This window comes from Sminthopsis crassicaudata, chromosome 1, assembly GCF_048593235.1.
Source record: "Sminthopsis crassicaudata isolate SCR6 chromosome 1, ASM4859323v1, whole genome shotgun sequence".
NCBI classification, from domain to species: domain Eukaryota; kingdom Metazoa; phylum Chordata; class Mammalia; order Dasyuromorphia; family Dasyuridae; genus Sminthopsis; species Sminthopsis crassicaudata.
Genome location: NC_133617.1, coordinates 515,868,268 through 515,888,999, shown reverse-complemented (window position 1 = coordinate 515,888,999; position 20,732 = coordinate 515,868,268). Strand labels below are relative to the sequence as shown.

At 34.4% G+C, this 20,732-nt stretch overlaps 1 protein-coding gene across 6 annotated transcripts in view; it reads left to right on the top strand.

Moving 5' to 3' along the window:
* The first annotated feature begins 16,281 nt into the window (after positions 1 to 16,281).
* FANCC (FA complementation group C) overlaps positions 16,282 to 20,732 on the top strand; it is a 181,274-nt gene continuing 176,823 nt past the window's right edge. For 3 of the 6 annotated variants that reach the window (XM_074281683.1, XM_074281680.1, XM_074281679.1), the window contains exon 1: positions 16,282 to 16,422. The gene's annotated coding sequence lies outside the window, so the exon portion shown is untranslated. The remainder of the gene's footprint in view (positions 16,423 to 20,732) is intronic. The other 3 variants (XM_074281676.1, XM_074281678.1, XM_074281681.1) reach the window with 2 other exon arrangements.

The following is a 20,732-nucleotide window of genomic DNA, read 5'->3' as shown; positions in this document are numbered from 1 at the left end:
TTTCTCATAATCCCCTTCTGTTTGTCTAAGTTCTAATAATAAGCAGCTATTATTGGTACTTAAATGATTTCTAAGTGTTGTAATTTTTTTCTTTAAATTGCTTGGGGCTCTTTCTGAAGAAACTGAAAACTGACTTTGTCACCTGTTGACACTTTAACAGGTCAGGGCCTAGATCCTGCTGCTTTACCCCTACCTGGCATGTCCCTACCCAGAGTGTTTGTTTGCATGCTTCTGGCTATTTTCTTATAGTCTTGGATTAGTTGAAGGAGTTTATTACTTCCTTTTATCAAAGAAAGCAGTCTTTCTTTGATATTATTGATCATTGTTTCATGTAGTGCATTTTTAAGTATTTGTTAGGGTTTTTGTCAGGGAATTTAGGCTCAGTTAGGGTCTTTCATATTTCCATTTTAAATGGAAATTTCCAACTAATTTTTCACTATACTCCTCTATACCAAACTTTGAATTGAAATATATATATATATGTGTATATATATACACATATTAATTTGGAGGGTCTTCTTGAGTTTTTTGTAGGATTTATCTATCCTTTCATCATCTGTTGTTACCTAAATTGCAATTATTTTCATGGTAGTCTTTTAAAAATGCTCACATGAAGCTATGCAAGAAACAACTTTAATGCCTATTTTTGTTTAATGCAACCACATTAGATACATTGTTTCTAAAAATAAGGTGCAATCACTGGTTGACATGAAAAACAAGCATAAAAGAAATTTTTAAAAAATAACCATAAAGGCTAGCATATTGGTACTACACATTGTTGTTAAAATATGTCATCTATGTATACTTATATTGTATTTAACTCATATTTTAACATATTTAACATGTATTAGTTAACCTGCCATCTAGGGGAAGAGGTGGGGGAAAGAAAGGGAAAAGTTGGAACAAAAGGTTTGCAATTGTCAATGCTGAAAAATTACCCATGCGTACATCTTGTAAATAAAAAGCTATAATAAAAAAGAAAAAAATAAAATATGTCATCTAGAAAATGTTAATATCAAAAAAAGATTAGCTGATCATACGATAAATTCAGATTAGGAAAGTGCAAGGGGATTCCCCAGCATGATTGGTGGACTCTCTGTAGCTAATTTATATCAGAACATGAATATGAATGCACAGAATGAATGGGCATAGGTTGGTTTTACAATAACGCATCAAAAGAAGGAATACCTCTTTGCAGTATTTGATACTATTGACAAATTTTCTTCCTGAATATTCTGTCTTCTCTGGGTTTTTGCTATTTTTTCTCTTTTGATCTTCTCTTAGTCTAACTATTCTTCAGTTTCCTTTTCTGGATCTTCAGTCCTCTAGATGAAAAATCACCCATCTCTGCCCTAGATCCTCTTTACTTTTTTCTCTATACAGTTTCAGTAGGTGATCTTACCAGCTTCTATGGGTTCAATATTCATTTCTATGCAGATGATTCACAATATTGTTTGTTCAGCCATACTAGTCTGCAGGTTAATCCTCACATATGTATATTTCTCCAATGGAAGGTCCTTGGCCTAAGAATTATAGAGCCAGATAAAAAGTCTCCATCCTCCTTGTGCAGTGATGAAGAGAGCCATCTACACCAGAGAGAGAACCATGGGAACAGAGTATGGAACACAACACAGCATCCTAATTTTCTCTGTTGTTATTTGCTTGCATTTTGCTTTCTTTCTCAGTTTTTCTTTTTCTTCCTTCTTGATCTGATTTTTCTTGTGATCTTTTATATATTGGACTACCCCAGCTAGGGAAGGGGATGGGAAGAAGGAGGGGAAAATATGGAACAAAAGTTTATGCAAGGATTAATGTTGGAAAAAATTACCATGCATATGCTTTGTAAATAAAAAGCTTTAATAATAAAAAAGAGAGAAAAAACATACAATGAGATAGTCTTACTGTAGACTACCTTAATATTTACCTGCTTCCAAGATTTATAGTAAAGCCAATTCAAATAAGCTTGGAGGTGACAGTGGTTAAATTTTCAGCAAGAACATCAATGCTTCAAAAGTCATCTATAAATCAGGGCTTGATTTTTTGATTTGTTCATTGTCTAGACTGAGGAAAATGATACAGAAAATCTTAATAATGTTTATTAAAATTGTGTCATGAGGTTTTTGTTTGTTTTTCAGATAACTGTCTATTAAACATTTATCAGCACACCAAAACAAATAAATAAATTAAAAATCTCCATCCAAATGGGATAAACTGGTTACTTCTATAATGAAAGATAAGGTTAGGACAAATCAAAGATTGTCCTACTCACATCCATGAGACACTTCCTGTTTCTATACATTTGTACTATCACTGTTGCCTAGAATGGTGTTCCTTAGAATGGTATTGTGTGCCACCTGTTAGAATTTCCTTGGCTTCCTTTAATGTTTAGCTTAGAAAAGCCTTGTGCAGGAGAAGCTTCCTGGGCACTTCACATCCCCCAACTCCCAATTGTTCATATTTCTCCTTCTAAGGCTATCATCATCATCATCATCTTCTTCTTCTTCTTCTTCTTCTTCTTCTTCTTCTTCTTCTTCTTCTTCTTCTTCTTCTTCTTCTTCTTCTTCTTCTTCTTCTTCTTCTCCTCCTCCTCCTCCTCCTCCTCCTCCTCCTCCTCCTCCTCCTCCTCCTCCTCCTCCTCCTCCTCCTCCTCCTCCTCCTCCTCCTCCTCCTCCTCCTCCTCCTCCTCCTCCTCCTCCTCCTCCTCCTCCTCCTCCTCCTCCTCCTCCTCCTCCTCCTCCTCCTCCTTCTTCTTCTTCTTCTTCTTCTTCTTCTTCTTCTTCTTCTTCTTCTTCTTCTTCTTCTTCTTCTTCTTCTTCTTCTTCTTCTCCTTCTTCTTCTTCTTCTTCTTCTTCTCCTTCTCCTTCTTCTCCTTCTTCTTCTTCTTCTTCTCCTTCTTCTTCTTCTCCTCCTCCTCCTCCTTCTCCGCCTCCTCCTCCTCCTCCTTCTCCTCCTCCTCCTCCTCCTCCTCCTCCTCCTCCTCCTCCTCCTCCTCCTCCTGCTCCTCCTCCTCCTCCTCTTTTTGCCTTCTTTTCCTCCTCCCTCTCCTTCTTTTTTCAGTTTTCAACATTTATTTTTGTAAGATTTTGAGTTCCAAATTTTTTCTCCCCCTCTCTCTTACCCAGACAGCAAGCAATCTGATATAGATTATACATATACAATCATTTAAAACATATTTAACATATTAAACATAAACATCAGAACAAAAGGAAAAAACCACAAAAGAGAAAACACAAACAAAAGAGTGAAAATAGTGTGCTTTGGTCCACTTAAAATCTCCACAGTTCTTTCTCTGGATCAAATGGCATTTTCCTTCCAAGTCTTTTGGAATTGCCTTGGTTCATTTTATTACTGAGAAAAGTTAAGTTTATGATAGTTGATTATCACACAATCTTGCTGTTACTGTACACAATGTTCTCCTAGTTCTGCTCATACTCAGCATCAGTTCATGAAAATCTTTTTTTTAATGTGTACATTTTTTACCTCAATAGTATTTTATTTTTCCAAATACATGGAAAGATAATTTTCAACATTCATTTTTGTAAGACTTTGTGTACCAAATTTTTCTCCCTTTCTTCTTTTTTCCCCTACCCCAAGACAGCAAGAAATTTGATATAGGTTAAATATATATGCAACTAAAGCTACTTTCCTTAAATTTATTTCTCCTGTACTATATTATATATTGTACAACATATAATATAATAATAATAATAATAATAATAATAATAATAATAATAATAATATGCCTATATTGTCTTCTCAATTGGAAGTTATTTTCCTTGGTCTAAGAATTATAGAGCCAATTAAAGGGCTCTATTCATTCTCCATTCTTCATTCAAATGGGTTGAACTGGTTTCTTCTATAATGAAGGGTAAGGTTAGGGCAAATCATAGGTTGACCTACTCACATCCATGAGTAAACTTATGGACCTCAGTATGTAAGAAAAGGTAAGGCTAGAAATAAAAAGTAATTCAAAGAAGCTTAAACAAATTACTGTAGGAAAAAGAATATTATGTTCCACTGTTTTTGTTTTGGTACACTTAGTCCTTTAGCCCAGTGCCTAACACATAGTAAGCACTTCATAAATGCTTGTTGATTAATTGATTACAGATTCAGTGGAGTGTTGGAGTGTATAGTATTAGGCCCTAGTTTTTTCTTCAAAGTTAGAACAGAAAAATATATGGATTTGTTGTTTAATAGTTATAATTTTTTAAACTTCATCATAATTTACTCTATCATACTATCTTAAATGTCCTAAAAGTCTAATTTAGAAAATGAATAAACAAGAGAAAAAATGTGGTTAACTAATCTCACAAAAAAGTGCCAATCATTTAAAGGATCAATTTAAAACAGACACAGGGAGGGGATGAACAATTTTTGTTCTTATTTTGTCTCATGGTTGCCAAAATTTTTCAAATAACAAATGCACATGATTACTTTTTAATTAAAAAAAACTGAAGATGCTTATTCTTAGAAGTCTTTTAAAATTAATTTCACACTAAAGTGATTCATTATGAATTACTTATGAGGAAAATTATTTTGAAGCTATGTGCTCACTATAAAGCATAATTTATTACTTTGAGGGGGCAAATGTGCTATATTAGTTCTCACATGTCATATTTGATGAGAACATTCTTTAAATAGAAAAGCAGTGTTTAATGAATAAAAAATGACTTAAGTATTTGCAGGATTTAAAAAAATCTATATTCTTTTAAAATTGAGTTTGCCATTGATCAAATATAAATGAGACAATTTGTTTAGGAAATTCTCTATGACAGAGGTTGTACAATGATACTATCCATCCTCTGCTAGTGGCATTTTATATAAGAAAGTTTCTTTCCTTGGACTGCAGTTTGGTTTATAATTTCACAATTTTTTAATGACATTAACTATGGTCTTGAATTAATGTCACTTTTGAAAAGTATCTATACTGTCTCAAGACTATCACATGAAAAGTAAGACTCTCTCCTACTACAAATTCTGAGAATAAAGGCAAAGAATAAACCCCAATCCTACAAAGCTTTACCTATTGTCTCTCCCTACTGGTCTTGGTTCACATTTTTCTCTTGTAAATTGGACACCAATGAGCTTTGAGATCCAATGACCTAAAAGGGAACTAAGATAGGAAGTACATCTTTTTTTCTAAACTAGTGAAATTTTTATATAACAATGCTTATATCACACACACATACCACACACACACACACACACACACACACACACACACACACACACACGTGTGCACACATACCTACAAAATGGCTCCTTTTCCATAGGTAGACAGAAAGCTGAGAGCTAGATATATCACTGGTCACAAGATTTAATGTGCACATATTGCCTTAACTTTTAAACTACAGGAACAATAACTGTTTTCTAAGCTTCTTTCTTTGTTAGCCTTAACTCTCTACTTCTCTTGTCAGGAAGCAAAACTGGCTAAAGTAATAATTAGGGATTTTTGCATCCAGTTTAAGTCCCTCAGTTGAGCAGAACAAAGGACTAAGGGCAGCTAGGTGGTACAATGGACAGAACATTAGAGCTCTAAAGTCAGGAAAATGAGTTCAAATATGAACTCAGACACTGGGCAAGTCACTTAATCCTGTTTGCCTCAGTTTCTTCATCTATAAAATGGTCTGGGGAAAGAAATAGTAAAACACTGCAGTATCTTTGCCCAGAAAATCCCAAATAAGGTTAAAAAAAAAAAAAAAAAAAAAAAAAAAAAAAGGTCAGACACTATTGAACAACAACAAGACTATGGGAAACAAAGGAACTGTTGAGCAGTGGCCATGAGGCTGCAGTTGGAGAGACCGAATGGAACAAAAGACAGGAGACAGGGTAGGATTTCACCCTGGTTTCCCATCTGGTATCTCCTTATTTTAACTAATCATTCTTGCTAATTCAGTGAAAGTGAAAGATTTTGTCTTTGCCTTCTAAATTCTTTAGACTGAGACAAAGTCCCATTCTCCCTGCCCTGCTTGTTCTGAAGATAGCAGTTCATCACCTATTATATTATTATATTATATTATATTATATTATATTATATTATATTATATTATATTATATTATATTATATTATATTATATTATATTATATTATATTTATTATATTATATTATAAGTGGTGGGTCAGGTCACCATTGCTTCTTTTATTGTTTCTTCTCACTTAGTGACTTGGAATTGTAATCTTGTTTCTACTAGATAGACAGTCCTAATGTGGCTTGGGACTTGAGTCTGCAACCAGTATAATCATATCAGTGCATGGATATAGGGAAGTAAGGAGCTATATCCATAATTGCCATTAGTTCAGAAAGTAGGTAAAAAGGCAGAGTGAGAATAGATCATTTTGACCAGTTTTCACATTCAGGACAATAAATCTAGACTTTTTTAATTTAGTCTTTTATTATGTGAAACACTACTGTAACCCTCACTTCCTGGAAGGCCACATATATTAGATTTCACATCTTCTCCAGTACCATTAGCATACTTGGGGATATCTAGGCTTTTTGAAGATGGCTTCAGTGTTCATTGGTGGTATTGTTTCAATTGTAGGGAGTAATCCCCTGTACTTTAGTTCCACTTAACAATCAGATTAGCTTTTACCAAAAAAAAAATCTTCATAATCTAAAATCATAAACGTACAAAATTTGCTTTATTTTAGCAAATTTAGCAAAAATTTTACTTCCTAAAATATGGGGCTTACTTCCCTTCCCCTCACTCTGGGGAGGGAGAAGGGAATTAGTTCACCATTCAATTTGGTTCCTATGGAGCATAAAGTCAGTTCCAAGTCAAATTCACCTGATTCTTGAGTCTCAGACACCCCAACTTCTTTGGGCTGCTGATTGGCTGCACTATCTCACCTACAGTCCTAGTTCCAGGGTTCCTATGGCTACAGCTATGGGGTAAGGACCACCATTGGCACCTAAGACTGAAGAAAAATGAAACAAAACAGAAAAATACATTCCCAGGCTCATTTCCCAAAGCTGGGGCAAAGGGGGGGAGCAGTGTTTCCTCTCTTATTGGTTCAGTTCATGACACCTAAACTGTAGATGAACTATGATCTTCACCCTCTGGACAAAGAAGGAAAGAATTCTTAGGAAAAGACATGAACTAGAAATCCAGAAAAAGAAAAGTATCTCAGTAGCTCCAGTTTTAAATTTTTTTTTCCTGGAAAAATGGTCTGTTTTGGCTATACAGTCAATCGAGGGAAACACTTTACCCCTTTTATCCCCAATCAAGTAGGGGACATTTATTGCCTCCATGTTAGGCTCTCTGGGCATGTCCTAGAGGCTCCCAGGACATCTCTCTGTTAGATAACCTGCACATTCTCTGAAAGCCCAGATATACACACGTGTACATATATGCATATATATATATATGTAAATATGGGTATATAATACACATCTGTATTTTTACACACATATATGCTATATTGCAGAAAATGTAAGGTATAGAGGATAGTTAGTTCACATTATATTTTTAAGGATTAAGGCATTTTAGTAATGGTCTATATAACCTTGGTTAACATCTTCTTGAAAGAGGCAGCTTGGCGTTAAAGTGGTTAGAGCACTAGTCTTAGAGTCAAGAATATCTGATTTCAAATCTGGTCTCAGATGCCTATTAGCTATCTAAACCTGGCTACATCATTTAACCTATCTGCTTCAAGTTCCTCAACTGTAAAATGTAAATAATAGTACCTACCTCACAAAGATTGTTGTAAGGATTAGATGAGATACTTGCAAAGCATTTAATGGTACAATGCCTGGCACATAAATAATATTTAGTGCTTACTAAATACTTGTTACTTCTTGCCTGAGTTTCTTCATTTGTCAAATGTGGTTGATAATATGGTACCTGCAATGTGATTTCATGTGATTATGATGAGGGTCAAATGAGATATATTTGTGAAGTTACTTTGAAAAAGTAATACATGCTGGATAACTGTGACATGCCTTTAGTATTAATATAATGATCATTTTAAGTTCATAAGAAAAAATATTTAAAAGTAAAAAGCACTTATGATGGATGACCACTAGTTGGATATGATATAGTGGGTTTCTTTTTCATGTATAGTTGGCAGAGATGACTGCTGAGGTCCCTTCCAATTCTCAAATTTTATGAAATATGAAAGGATCACATTATTCATGACATAAGACTTTTTAGGGACATTAGGTTTTCATAGTTGTGCCAAAATATTTTGCTGAGAGAATTTTTAAAAATTCTAAGTTAAAACACATGCAGAAACTTTTTTCTAGTGAACAAATTAGTTAAGGCATTATTCATCATTTTCTTTAGTGACTTTATTTTTTTTAAGTTTTTAATTCACCATTGAGATTTAGTTATATATCTATGACTACCTGGTCCACAATGAAACATTTCTTCCCTTAATAGGTAATTTAAAGCTTGAAGTAACTTTAAATACAGTATGACCTAAAACTCTGTACACAATATGGATATACAACATGTGATTATTTCTGTTCCTTTTCTTTTCTTTCAACAATTCTAAATGGCATAGAATAGAAGTTAAACATGGACCTTCAGAAATCTTTGATTGTGTTTACTTGATATTTGCCATGCAACTCTTCCCTAAGGGATTCTTAGGTCAGAAATGATAGTGATATGTTTTGTGGAATTTTCTTTCTGATTTTAATTGTAGCCACAATCTAGTAACTTACATTAAAAAAAATTCTAGAATACTGAGATCAAGGATTATCTGTAATTATACGTGCAATTATACACTTTACAAAATTAAAAGAAAATTTTATTGCAAGTCTAAAGAAAGAATAATATAAAATAGAACACTTAGAAAATAAACAGAAACTTTTAATAAGCCCTTGTATCTTAAAGATACACATAACCCAGTCATTCATCCTCTTGAACAGTGTCATTTACCTCAGTAGTTATATGCTGTTACTCCCTGCAACCTTAACTCTTCATCCTCAGCAGAACTTTTCCTCCATTCAAGATGTCCCACCTCCTTACACAGTATATTGGTCTGACCCTTTGGGAGACATAGTAGATGGCTGGAATTTAAAAGGTAACTGAGAAACTAGACAATTCTCAAGGAGCTTTGAAATTAGCATTATGAACTATAATTTTATTTGTACTATTTAACTCCTCAAGTTGCAAAAGCATATATCCAATTTACTAATAATTTTTAAAAGCAAAATGTTGCTCTCCAGTGAGTTCTTTTAGCTATCAAGGAGGCATTGTTAAAGTTTGCTCTTATTTGTAGCATTGCTCTTCATCTAGTTCCCAGCAGGTGATGTCACAGGCCTCATCTATACTTCTTCAAACAGAAGTCCGGATGTGCTTGGCGTGATGCTTTCAGCTGTGCTGCTGTTTTTTTTTTTTTGTTTTGTTTTATTTTGTTTTGTTTTGTTTTCTTGGGGGGGGGGGTTGGGATTGATAAGGAAAATAAAATTTCTCTGTTGACCACAAAACACAACAAAAAAAGGTTATCTGTCAATGCACATAGTCTTTCTTTCCCATCATGCAGGGGAAGACTTCCAGAATTTTCTCTATTTGGGCAGGATATAAAGTTTTTGAAGCTGGAGGGCAACAAGAATCTAATTTTTAGTTATATAAGGCCAGAGGTTAGAAAGAATGTTAGCATGGAGGAATAGCTTCAGTGACTTGCTGGTCCTTAATTGCATCATTATTAGGATGTTATAGAAGATTCACTTAGGATTGACAAACATAGATGGGGCACTACATGAATTGCTGGATGTTATACCTACATGCATAGGATCATGAATACTTTGAGATTATACAGGCATCTATTAAATTTTAAAGATTACAAATAAGGATAATTTTTGACTTTTAAAAGCAAACAAAAAATCTAAGAAAACATGGAAAATGTTATGTTGCTAGGTTCTTTTATATTTGATACCTAGATGTATTTTAAAAATGTGGATACTCCCCCCCCTCTCCCGCCCAGGATATAGATTAAAGTATCATAAATCTAGATTTAGCCACTACTCTGCTATTACATGTTTACTTTCTATATATTATGTACCTTATATATTCCACGAATACTCTTATTTTCAAAAGTAGTACCAAACTGTTTGATAATTATTGCTTTTTAATATTTGATAGGCAATCCTATCAAAATTTTCATCATATTCCTTGAGATTATTAACAGTTTGTTCCTCCAGATGAATCACTTTTTTCTAGCTCAAAAAAATAATCCTTTGTAAGTCTGCTTGTATAACACTAAATAAATTAATTCAGGAAGCACTATCATTTTATATTGGCATGATGTACTCAAAAACAATGAATACACCTCCAAATTATTTAAGTCTGCTGTAAATAATGTTTTAGAGTTGTATTCATATACCTATGTATATTTTGATAGGTAGACTTTCGACTACATTCTGTAGTTCTTTTGAAGGGAATTTATCTCTCTTGCTATGTTTTGATTCTAATGTAAGAAAAGCTGATGAAATATGTGCATTTATTTTATATATTTCATTTTTGTTCATTATTGAATATTCTAATTATTTTGTTTTTAGGACCTCTATATCAATCATATTCCCAAATGTAGAAAGCATGCCTTGTCTATATTTATTCTCTCATTTTTTTCTTGTCATATTACTGTATTTAGCATTTTTAGAACTATAAAATATAATGGAAGCAATGGACATATTTACTTCACTGCTGATGTTATTGCAAATACAGCTCACCTTTCTTCATTACACATAATTTTGGGTTTCAAATAGGTGTTTTTTACCATACTAAGAAAAGGTTCTTTTAGTTCTGTGTTTTCTAATGTTTTTTTCAAAATTTTTTTACAGAAATGTTATATATTACAAAATGATTTTTCAGTATTCATTGCTATAATCATGTGGTTTGTTTATTTTGTTTGAAGTTTTCAAACATGTTGAATTAGGCTTATGCCTTCTGGCATAAATCCAACCTGGTCATAGTGTCTTATCTTTTTAAAAATGAAATTGTAGTTTCTTTGCTAATATTTTCTTTACTCTTTTTGCATTAATGTTTATTGGAGATACTATTTTACAATTTTCCTTCTCTACTTTATTTTTCTCTATGTTAGATATCAAGATCACATTTATATCATAAAAAAGTTTAGAAGGATCCCTTCTTTTTCAATATTTGCAGACAGTTGAAATTTATTGCTTTAAATGTTTGATAGAATTCACTTGTAAATATATCTAATACTGAGTTTTGTTTTCTTTTTTCCTTTGGGAGTTCACTCATGAATATATTTTCCTAATATTGAGACATATTAAAAATGTTTCTTATTATGCTTATCTGGGCATTTTTATGTTTTTCATAAAAATGTATATATTTGATCCAAATTATCAGTTTTGTAAGCATACAATTAGGTAATACTTTCCTATAATTCCTTTACTTTTCTTTGTTGTGAATACTTGTTTTTTATTTTTGCTACAATTGGTTTTTCATCCTCTTAAAAATTAATCAGCTATTTTAAACATTCTTTTTTAAGCTTTTAATTTCAATAATCATTTTCCCAAAAATGTTTATTAATCTTTCTTAGTTTCTAGAATTTTATAATTTTGTGCTTAATTGGATTTTTTTAATGTTACTTTTCTAATTCTTTTAGTTTTATAACTAATTCATTGATCTTTCTTTTGTTGACACTCAACTTGAGACATAAGTTTCTCTCCCATTCTTCCTTCCGTTCCCTCTTCCTTCCCCAAGATGGCAAGCAACCTGATAGGTTATACATGTAGAATAATTTTAAATATTTTTATATATTAGTCATATTGGGAAAAAAATCAGAATAAAAGGGGAAAACCACTAGAAAGAAAAACAAACCACGAAAAGTGAATATAGATGCTTAGCTTTGCATTCAGTCTCTATAAGTTTTTTTTTCTTGGTGTAGATGGCATTTTTCATCATAAGTACATAGGAATTGTATTGAATTATTGTCTAAGTTTATTATAGCTGATCATCACACAATGTTGTTTTTTACTGTGAACAATGTTACTCTGGTTTTGGTTACTTCACTCAGCATCAATTCAGGCTTTTCTGAAATCAGCAGGTTCATCATTTCTTAGAGAACAATAATATTTTATTACATTCACATACCATAACTTAATCATTCCTCAATTGATGAGCATACACTCAATTTCTAGTTCCTTGTCACTATAAAAAGAGTTGCTACAAACATTTTTGCATATATGGGTCGTTTTTCCTCTTTTATGATTTCTTTGGGATACAGATCCAATAATGGCACTGCTGGATCAAAGAGTATGCACTATCTTATAGCTCTTCGGGCATTATTCACAACTCCACCAACAATGCATTAGTGTTCCAGTTTTCCCACATCCTCTCTAACATTTATCATTTTCTTTTATCTTAGCCAATCAGATAGATATGAGGTGGTACCTCGGGGCTATTTTTTACATTTCTCTAATCAATGTTGATTTCGAGCATTTTTATATGACTATAAATAGCTTTAATTTCTTCATCTGAAAATTGTACAGGCCATTCTCAAAGGTTAGATATGTTACAGATCATCAGCCAACATAGGTGTAGGTTATTTCCAAATTAGAAGATTACTACTTTGATAAAATCCCAGTATGGACCAAAATAACAATTTTTTCCCCCTTCTAAACATTTCATACCTTCTTCTCTTTCAGATGTATGGAGATAATTTTTCAGTGTCCTCAAAATTGTGCTATCTCTATCATAGACTTCTTATTTGCATATTTGGCTTAGTCTAGTTGTTCTTTCCATCTTTGTTTTATTTAGTGCCATTCCTATATTCTCGTGCAGCACATCAGTGACTGTAATATTAGAATTCAAATGTGTTCTCTATAATTCATGGAGAATAAGTATTGGCAAGTCTTTTCCTTTTACATTTGTTACCTTCTTCCCAATTTCATCCTTAAATTTTCTCAGGATGATATGGTTCAACTTGGACTTTTACAAGTTCTTGTAAACTTATTTCTTTCTCTACTATTTCTTCTGAATGTGTTTGAGAGAGAAAAAAAAGAGACAGAAATAGAGAGAAAGAGGGAGGGAGGGAGGGAGGGAAGGAAGAAGAGAAACTTGTTCATAATTTGTCTTCAGATGGGCTTACAAATACGTAAAATTTAAGCCAATATTGCAATGATACAATCTCTCCTGGCTAATATTTTTTTCCACTTTATGAAGAGGAAAAATGTTTTCCTTCTTGGGAAAACTCTAACATCTCCTTATTGTTAGGCTTTATTTATATCCATTAAATTTCCTTGAGAAAAGATGTTAATGGGTCTTAATGTGCATTGTTTTATGTATTGCCTATTTTTTCAGCAATTATTTATGATTTAAAATAGGCCAAGCTGACAATTTTTTCAGAGTATTTTATATTTTCTCAGTTTTATTCTTTTATTTTGGCATTTATACCTTTGCAATAATAAGCTGATATTTTGACTTTACATAGTCAATTTAGAATACCCTCCCACTCAGGTAACCAGTTTTCCTAAGCTTGTGAAAGGCCCTGATTGGTGATTTTACCATCATGTTCCTATCCCTAGGCCTTAGCTCTTCTGAGAAATGCAGACATGTCTACCTCACAACCCAAACTATTTTGTTCTGAGATATAATCAATTGTGAATAAATGTAATTGATTCAGATTGCCCATAACTACCAATTAAGACCACCATGAAGATAAGAGGACTTACTAAGTCAGGGACTAGTTGAAGATAAAATTCACTATCTATTTGAACTACCCAATGCAGAAGGCAGTTGATCAGGAGCAGCTTTTTTGATTGGACTTTTTATTACATTTAAGGAGTCTTCAGTGACTTTACCTACAAAATACTTTGGAAGAGCACAAGGAAACCAGTTGACTTTAAGTGGCAATCAGACCAGGAGGCCTAGTTTCTACTGAAATTCACTTGCAAATGTTTGGACCTCAAAGAGTCCAGCTTCCAGCCATTGCTTCAAATGGATGGAGATTAAATATGAAATATTATTATTACTGCATTGAACTGTGAGTGTACATTACAAAATGGGTATCCACACTCTGGATTGTGTCCCTGGGAACAAGAACAAGGGGAGAAAAAATGTACTCTCATTAAGGCAAGGTAGCAAAGAAATTGGCAACGTTATAGAAAAGACAATGAGTAGAAAGTGAAATGAAACCTGATGGCTGAGGTTTCCTTGAAAAAAGTGATTAGGAAAGACAGCCATCCCACAGGACATAAGGGTCTCAGCCAAGATTTTCTCAGGGTAGCAGAGGAAGTGGGGAGCAAAGTGTTGTTACTGGGTTTAAAGGAGGTGAGTGCTCCTGCAGAAGGGTCCCACAGCAATATCAGTAGTTTCCTGTCAAAATATAGTACATTTAATTTTTCATATTGTTATTTGGTGTTCACCATGTTGAATGCAATTCTCTTAAAATATTCACATAACATTAGGGAACATCAGTGTAATATTCTTACTCCTATTTCATATTTTCCTGATGATTTTCCCTATGCTCTACTTTGGACTGAAGTCAGAGTAGAAAAGAATATGTTTATGTAACTTGGAGGATTTAATTAAACTATCTGAAGAATTCCTCACCTATAAATCCTCTGCAGTTGGTACATAGTCAACAATTAGCTTCATGGTGGTCTTAATGTTTTAAAAAAACTTATTAGATTTTTTCCATCATCTTAATTTCCTAAAGTATTTCTCCATTTCCTCTACTTTGACAGCCAATCCTTTTAACAATGATAAAAAGGAAATGAGCAAGACACTAAATAAATCTGATAAATGTTGATGGAGGGCTTTTTACAAACTCATCATGCAGCTGGTGGCCTAGTGGATAAGTTGGAGGTCCAGAGCCTAGAAGACCCGAGTTCAAATGTGAACTCATGTAACTGCTTAGTTTCATCTGTAAAATGGTTAATAATATTACCTATCTCCCAGAATATTATGAAGATCAAATGAGATATTTATAAAATATTTGGTAAACTTTAAAGCATTATATAAATGCTATTATTATTGCTTCACAAAGTCATAGTAAATCTACTAACAGGTATAAGCTAAGCATGTAAACTATTGTAATAAAGTGATTTTTCTGGAAGTAATCCAGCAACATCTAGGACAGGGGTTCTCAAACTACAGCCCAGGGCCAGATGCGGCTAAGGTGGTTTATGCCCCCCAGGTTATGGCAAATGGGCTGAGGGGCGGAGATAGAGTGGGAGTTTTTGTTTTTACTATAGTCTGGCCCTCCCACAGTCTGAGCGACAGTGAACTGGCCCCTATTTTAAAAAGTGTGAGGACCACTGATAGGGTCTATGGAAATTTGTAAAAGCAAAAAGGGGTTGCAAAGAGCCAAGTCCATTTACTAGTTTGTTTTTTTTTCCTCCATATTTCAGGGGCTGCCAGTGGAGATAAACCTCTCTGTGATAAAGGGGTGTTTTTTTCCCCCTCAAAATATACACGATGTCACAATGAATCCATTCTAGCATGGTATAAAGTACTAGCTTATATTCTGTTATTCTCAAATAATCAGCGTTTCCTTCTCATACCAAAATGTTGCACCCTAAAAGTTTTTCTGAAATCCTTTTACACTTTATGTATTAAATTAAAACACACACACACAAAGCAACCCTAGAGAAACCACAAAGAAATAAGAGTATAGCAAATAGGGTGAGCCAAAGCCGCTGATAAAAACGTAAATTTATAGAAACGCTGCTTTCTATTTATTTAAATGGTTTAAATAGAGCATGGAACTAATTTGAATTTGAACCCAGCACTATCTGGAAGCGATTTGAGGGCACAAATCCCTACACAAAGATAGGAGGCTGGTTTGACCATGTCCAGGAAAATCCATCTTCTGGGCTTGCCTTCCTTTCAATATTTTCTTTCCTTTTAAAGCGTCGCCAAGGATTTTAAAGGAACGAACTTCCATTATGTCCTTATTTCGTTTATATTTTGACGGTACTGCTCAAAATCGGAGACCCTAATGACCCCTAAGAGTTCTTTTCTTCCCTGTTCACTTGTTCCTTGCACCTTAAAAGGGGCTTCCAGGCATGCTGCAAGTTTGGGTAAGTTTGTAGAGTGGGGATGCATCCTGCTTTTGAGAGTTCTCCCTTAGTGAGAGGAAAAAATTCGGCAAGCTATTCTTTCTCGGTGGCGAGTTACTATTTGCGGGGGTCCAAATGGATCACGAGACTAGAACACAGGTCACTCCCTTCTCTTCTCCACAAGGTCTGGAGCAAAAGGTAACCGAATTCCCTAATTCGTTGCTGTTGCCCGGGCGCATGCGCCGCGCGCGCACGCGCGCGCACACACACATCCTAACTCCTGTTGATACGCCCAGAATTCCCTGCGAGGGCCTGAGAACGCGCGCGCCGCGGCGGCGGGAAAGTTCTAAAATTACGGAGGAGGCTCCCGGTGCCGGCTTCCTTCGGTCCCTCCCCCCCTTCCCCTCCCGCCTAACAGTTGGAGCCTCCCCGGAGACGACCACCCGGTAAGCAAGGGAGAGGGGAGGAAAAAGCTGAACTAAAGAAGTGCTGTTCTACGTTCCCACACATTCCCCTCGCCTCTGCATCCACAGCTTGACCTCTGCAGGGGGTGGGGGAGGAGAGAGGTCACGCTCCTCACTTCGCGCCTCTGTTACTTGACGGCGGGAGGGAGCGGGGTTGGGAAAAGAGAGACTAGGAGAGACTCGAGCTGAGGGCGGGGCCAACCTGGAGAGGGGCGGGGCTGGCGCGGAGAGGGAGGCGCGCTCTCTCGGTTGGTTGGACCCCACTGGCTTTCTGGAAAGGAGACGCGTGAGGGGAAGTGTTGGATGCATTTCCCTTTTATCCCCGAGATTTGTGAGAAGTGATCCACGGTTTTTTTTTTTCCCTTTTAAAAACTCTATCTTAAAAACAACAACAACAAAAAAACCCTCTTTATTTTGGCTCCGTCCTGTCACGATTATCGTGACAGATCTAAGATACTACTAGGGAAAAATATTTCTTGCAAGATGCTCTAAATGCCAGTTAAATACCCCGCTTTGTCTGTTGAGGACTTGAACCTAAGGATTGCCCTTCAGAATTCTATTAAAACCTGCGTATAGGGGGCGTGTTTCCCGGGAGTACAAAGATGGATGAAAGATGAAATTGGAATTCGGTAGTCTCTCATATTAGTGCAGGGCACCTGGAGGAAAAAAAAAAGTTCTTCCTCCTCCTCTCCCTAAAAAAGATGATTTAAAATAGAATTAAGGAGAGTCCGAGGAAATTGACCAGTGATGATTCATCTTCAAGATTGCCACCAGCAGAATTCCTACACTGCTGTTGGAAAGCTTCACTGAAATGTTCCTGGTTTAAGTTCGATCTGTTAGATTTTAATCTATTTTAATTGTTGTGGCTTGAGGGCAGTTTTTTTTGTTGTTTTGTTTTTTTGGCCACCCAGCTGCAGCTGATTTTAGTCTTTGAAGACTTTCTTAAAGAAGGAAAGGAGGTTATATGGAATGGAATTTGTAGCGTGTGTTGGGTTCCATTCTATAACTTTGTGTGGAAAAATGTAATTAATATGACTGTTCATGTAATCTATTTCAAATTGATGTTTCTATTGTATTTAAAAAGCCTGGGAGAGTGAGGTATTTACACATACCCGTGAGGAAGGAAAGTTTGCAAATGTACCACACTTTAGAATAACCTTATAATTTGTAATACTTTCCCCTCAAGAAAATGTGGCTTACATATTTCCTTTCACAACAAATAAAGGATTTACTTTAAAAAAATATACTTAAGTATTTTGAAATATTATACACAAAAAGCTTTTTTTAAAAGCACATTGTCATATTCTCATTACCTTGAGAAATAATTATTATGCCCCTTGTCAACATTGACAATTATTGTTTTATTGGCTCAGGACTTGGAAGATATTTTCTGTGTTTATGCAGAACTATGCATATGTGTTTTCGAGGAAGAGGAGTTAAGATTCTCAAATATCAACATTTACCAGTATTGATTATATATATTTAATATTTATTAAAGGCAGCCATGGATAGTACAAAGCTGGATTATGTAGGCTTCAAAAGGAGCTTAAAAAAAAAAAAAATCTTCCATAAAATGGTTCCAAGTTGATGGGAGTAAATTCTCAAGTTATTAGAAATTAGCAGAAAAGATACTTATATGATTTTTACGCTAACATTTGTACATTTTTTATACTTATGGTTGCTAAATTAATGACAGATTTTTTAAAAGGGAGATAATTTCTGTATTGAAAACAATTTGAGAAGGAAAAGTTTTAAATTGTTTGAAAATGTTTGAATCAATATAACTGATTCTTAAGCACTTTATTAAACATAATTTTTTCATCAAAAGTTTTGATTACAGTAATATCTTGGAAGTGATCCTGAATTTTTTGGCTAGTGGCAGGTCCTACTAAATTAAAAAGATTTGTGTACAGGCTTGGTGACTGTCTTTTCAGGACTAACATAGAACTTATAAGATTAACCACAGCAACTCATGAAACTGGCAATTGTTGTAATATATAATTTTTATTAGTAGTTAGAATACTCACTGTTAAAATCAAGAATATTTATAATTATTAAAAATACTTATAATCCATTCAGGCCTTGGATTACATGGATAGGGGGCAATCTTCAGAGTGGGTCAGTAATTACAGTTTTTTTATTTGTTCCCTTGCCCAAGACTCAAGTCCAGTTCTCCACAACAAGCATTTGGGGTAACAAAGCATTAAACATAAAACATGTTTTATTTCAACTGGCAGAAAACAGAGACATCAAAGTTAAAAACATAGCAAGTCAAGACAATTCACTTTTTTTTTCTAGCTTGAAGAACCCGTCAGAAATCTATGAGTCTAGAAAACTTATCAGATCTCCCTTGCATCCCCACTGCTCATACTAATAAGAAAAAAATCAGTCATAAATTGGTAGTTTTTTACTAAGTGCCTATTCTGTCCTTGGCATTGTGTTAAGTGTGTGTCCTTAGGGAATATTTTTTACAGGGAAAACAACATATAAAGCTATACGTATGTATTAAAAATATAGTTTTGGTAAGGACTCTGACAGCTGAGGTGGGAGGGGGCAGCAAGGAAGAATCAAGAAAGGCTTCTTGTATAAAGTGATGCAATAATTATGTTGAGTCTTGAAGGAAACCTTTGCAGGAGTAAAGAAAGGAAATCATGCCTCTCACCATGGAGGTACAGCCACAAAGGCATATTGCAGCAGTTGGTCAATAGAGCTGGACTCTACAGTATGCTGAGGGGGAGCAATAGGCAAGATTGGAAAGATAAGAAGAAAGAGATGATGTTATAATAGACTTTACTTGTCAAATCCGAAAAGTTTGGTTTTAGAATTAATGGGGAGCTTCTAGAATTTATTGAATAGTGAGATACTATTAGAACCCGTATATTAAGAAATCACTTTGACAGCTTTGTGGATCATGGTTTAAAGTAGAGAGAGACTTGCAGTAGCATAGATGAGAGATTTCTAAAGTTAATTTTCTTTTATATTTAATATTTTATTTTTCCCAGTTATATGTAAAGCAAGTTTTTTACATTTGTTTTTAAAACTTTGAGTTCCAGGTTCTCTCCCTTCCTCCTTACTCCCCAGCCCCCATTAAAAAACCATATGTGAAGTTATGCAAAAAATTTCCATAAAAATCATGCTGTGAAAGAAAACAAATCTCCTCTCAAAAACAAAAAAACCTAAGAAAAATAAAATTTTAAAAAGTATGCTTCAGTCTGTATTCAGACACAACCAGTTCTTTCTCTGGTATGGATAGTATTTTCCATCATAAGTCCTTCAGAGTAGCCATGGATCATTGTATTGCTGAGAATAGCAAAACCATTCACAGCTGATTATCCAACAAGATTGCTCTTATTTTGTACACTGTACATTTCATTTTGCTTGAGTTCATGGAGGTCTTGCTAGGTTTTTCTAAGCATCCTGCTCATCATTTTCAATAGCACAATAGAATTCCATCATAATCACATGCCACAATTAATTTAGCCATTCTTCAATTAATGGGCATCCCCTCAGATTCCAGTTATTTGCCCTGAGAAGAGTGATGCTATAAATATTTTTGTACATACAGATCTTTTTTCTTTTCTTTCTTTCTTTCTTTCTTTCTCTTTCTTTCTTTCTTTCTTTCTTCTTTCTTCTTTCTTTCTTTCTTTCTTTCTTTCTTTCTTTCTTTCTTTTCTCTCTTTCTTTCTCTCTTTCTTTCTTTCTCTCTTTCTTTCTCTCTTTCTCTCTTTCTTTCTCTCTTTCTTTCTTTCTTTCTTTCTTTCTTTCTTTCTCTTCTTTCTTTCTCCTCTTTCTTCTCTCTTTCTTTCTCTCTTTCCCTTTCTCTCTTCTTTCTCTCTTTCTTTCTTTCTTTCTTTCTCTCTTTTCTTTCCTCTCTTTCTTTCTCTCTTTCCTTTCTTTCTTTCTTTCTCTCTTTCTTTCTCATCTTTCTTTCTCTCTCTCTTTCTTTCTTTCTTTTCTTTCTTTCTTCTTTCTTTCTCTCTTTCTTTCTCTCTTTCTTTCTTTCTTTCTTTCTTTCTTTCTTTCTTTCTTTCGTCTTTCTTTCTTTCTTTCTTTCTTTCTTTCTTTCCTTTTCTTTCTTTCTTTCTTTCTTTCTTTCTCTTTCTTTCTTTCTTTCTCTCTTTCTCTTTCTTTCTTTCTTTTCTTTCTTTCTTTCTTTTTTTTTTATCTCCTTTGGGATTCATGCCTAGTAGTAATATTAAGTCAAAGGATATGCTTGATTTCAGTGGTCCTCAAACTTTTTAAAGAGGGGGCCAGTTCACTGTCCCTCAGACTGTGGGAGGGCCGGACTATAG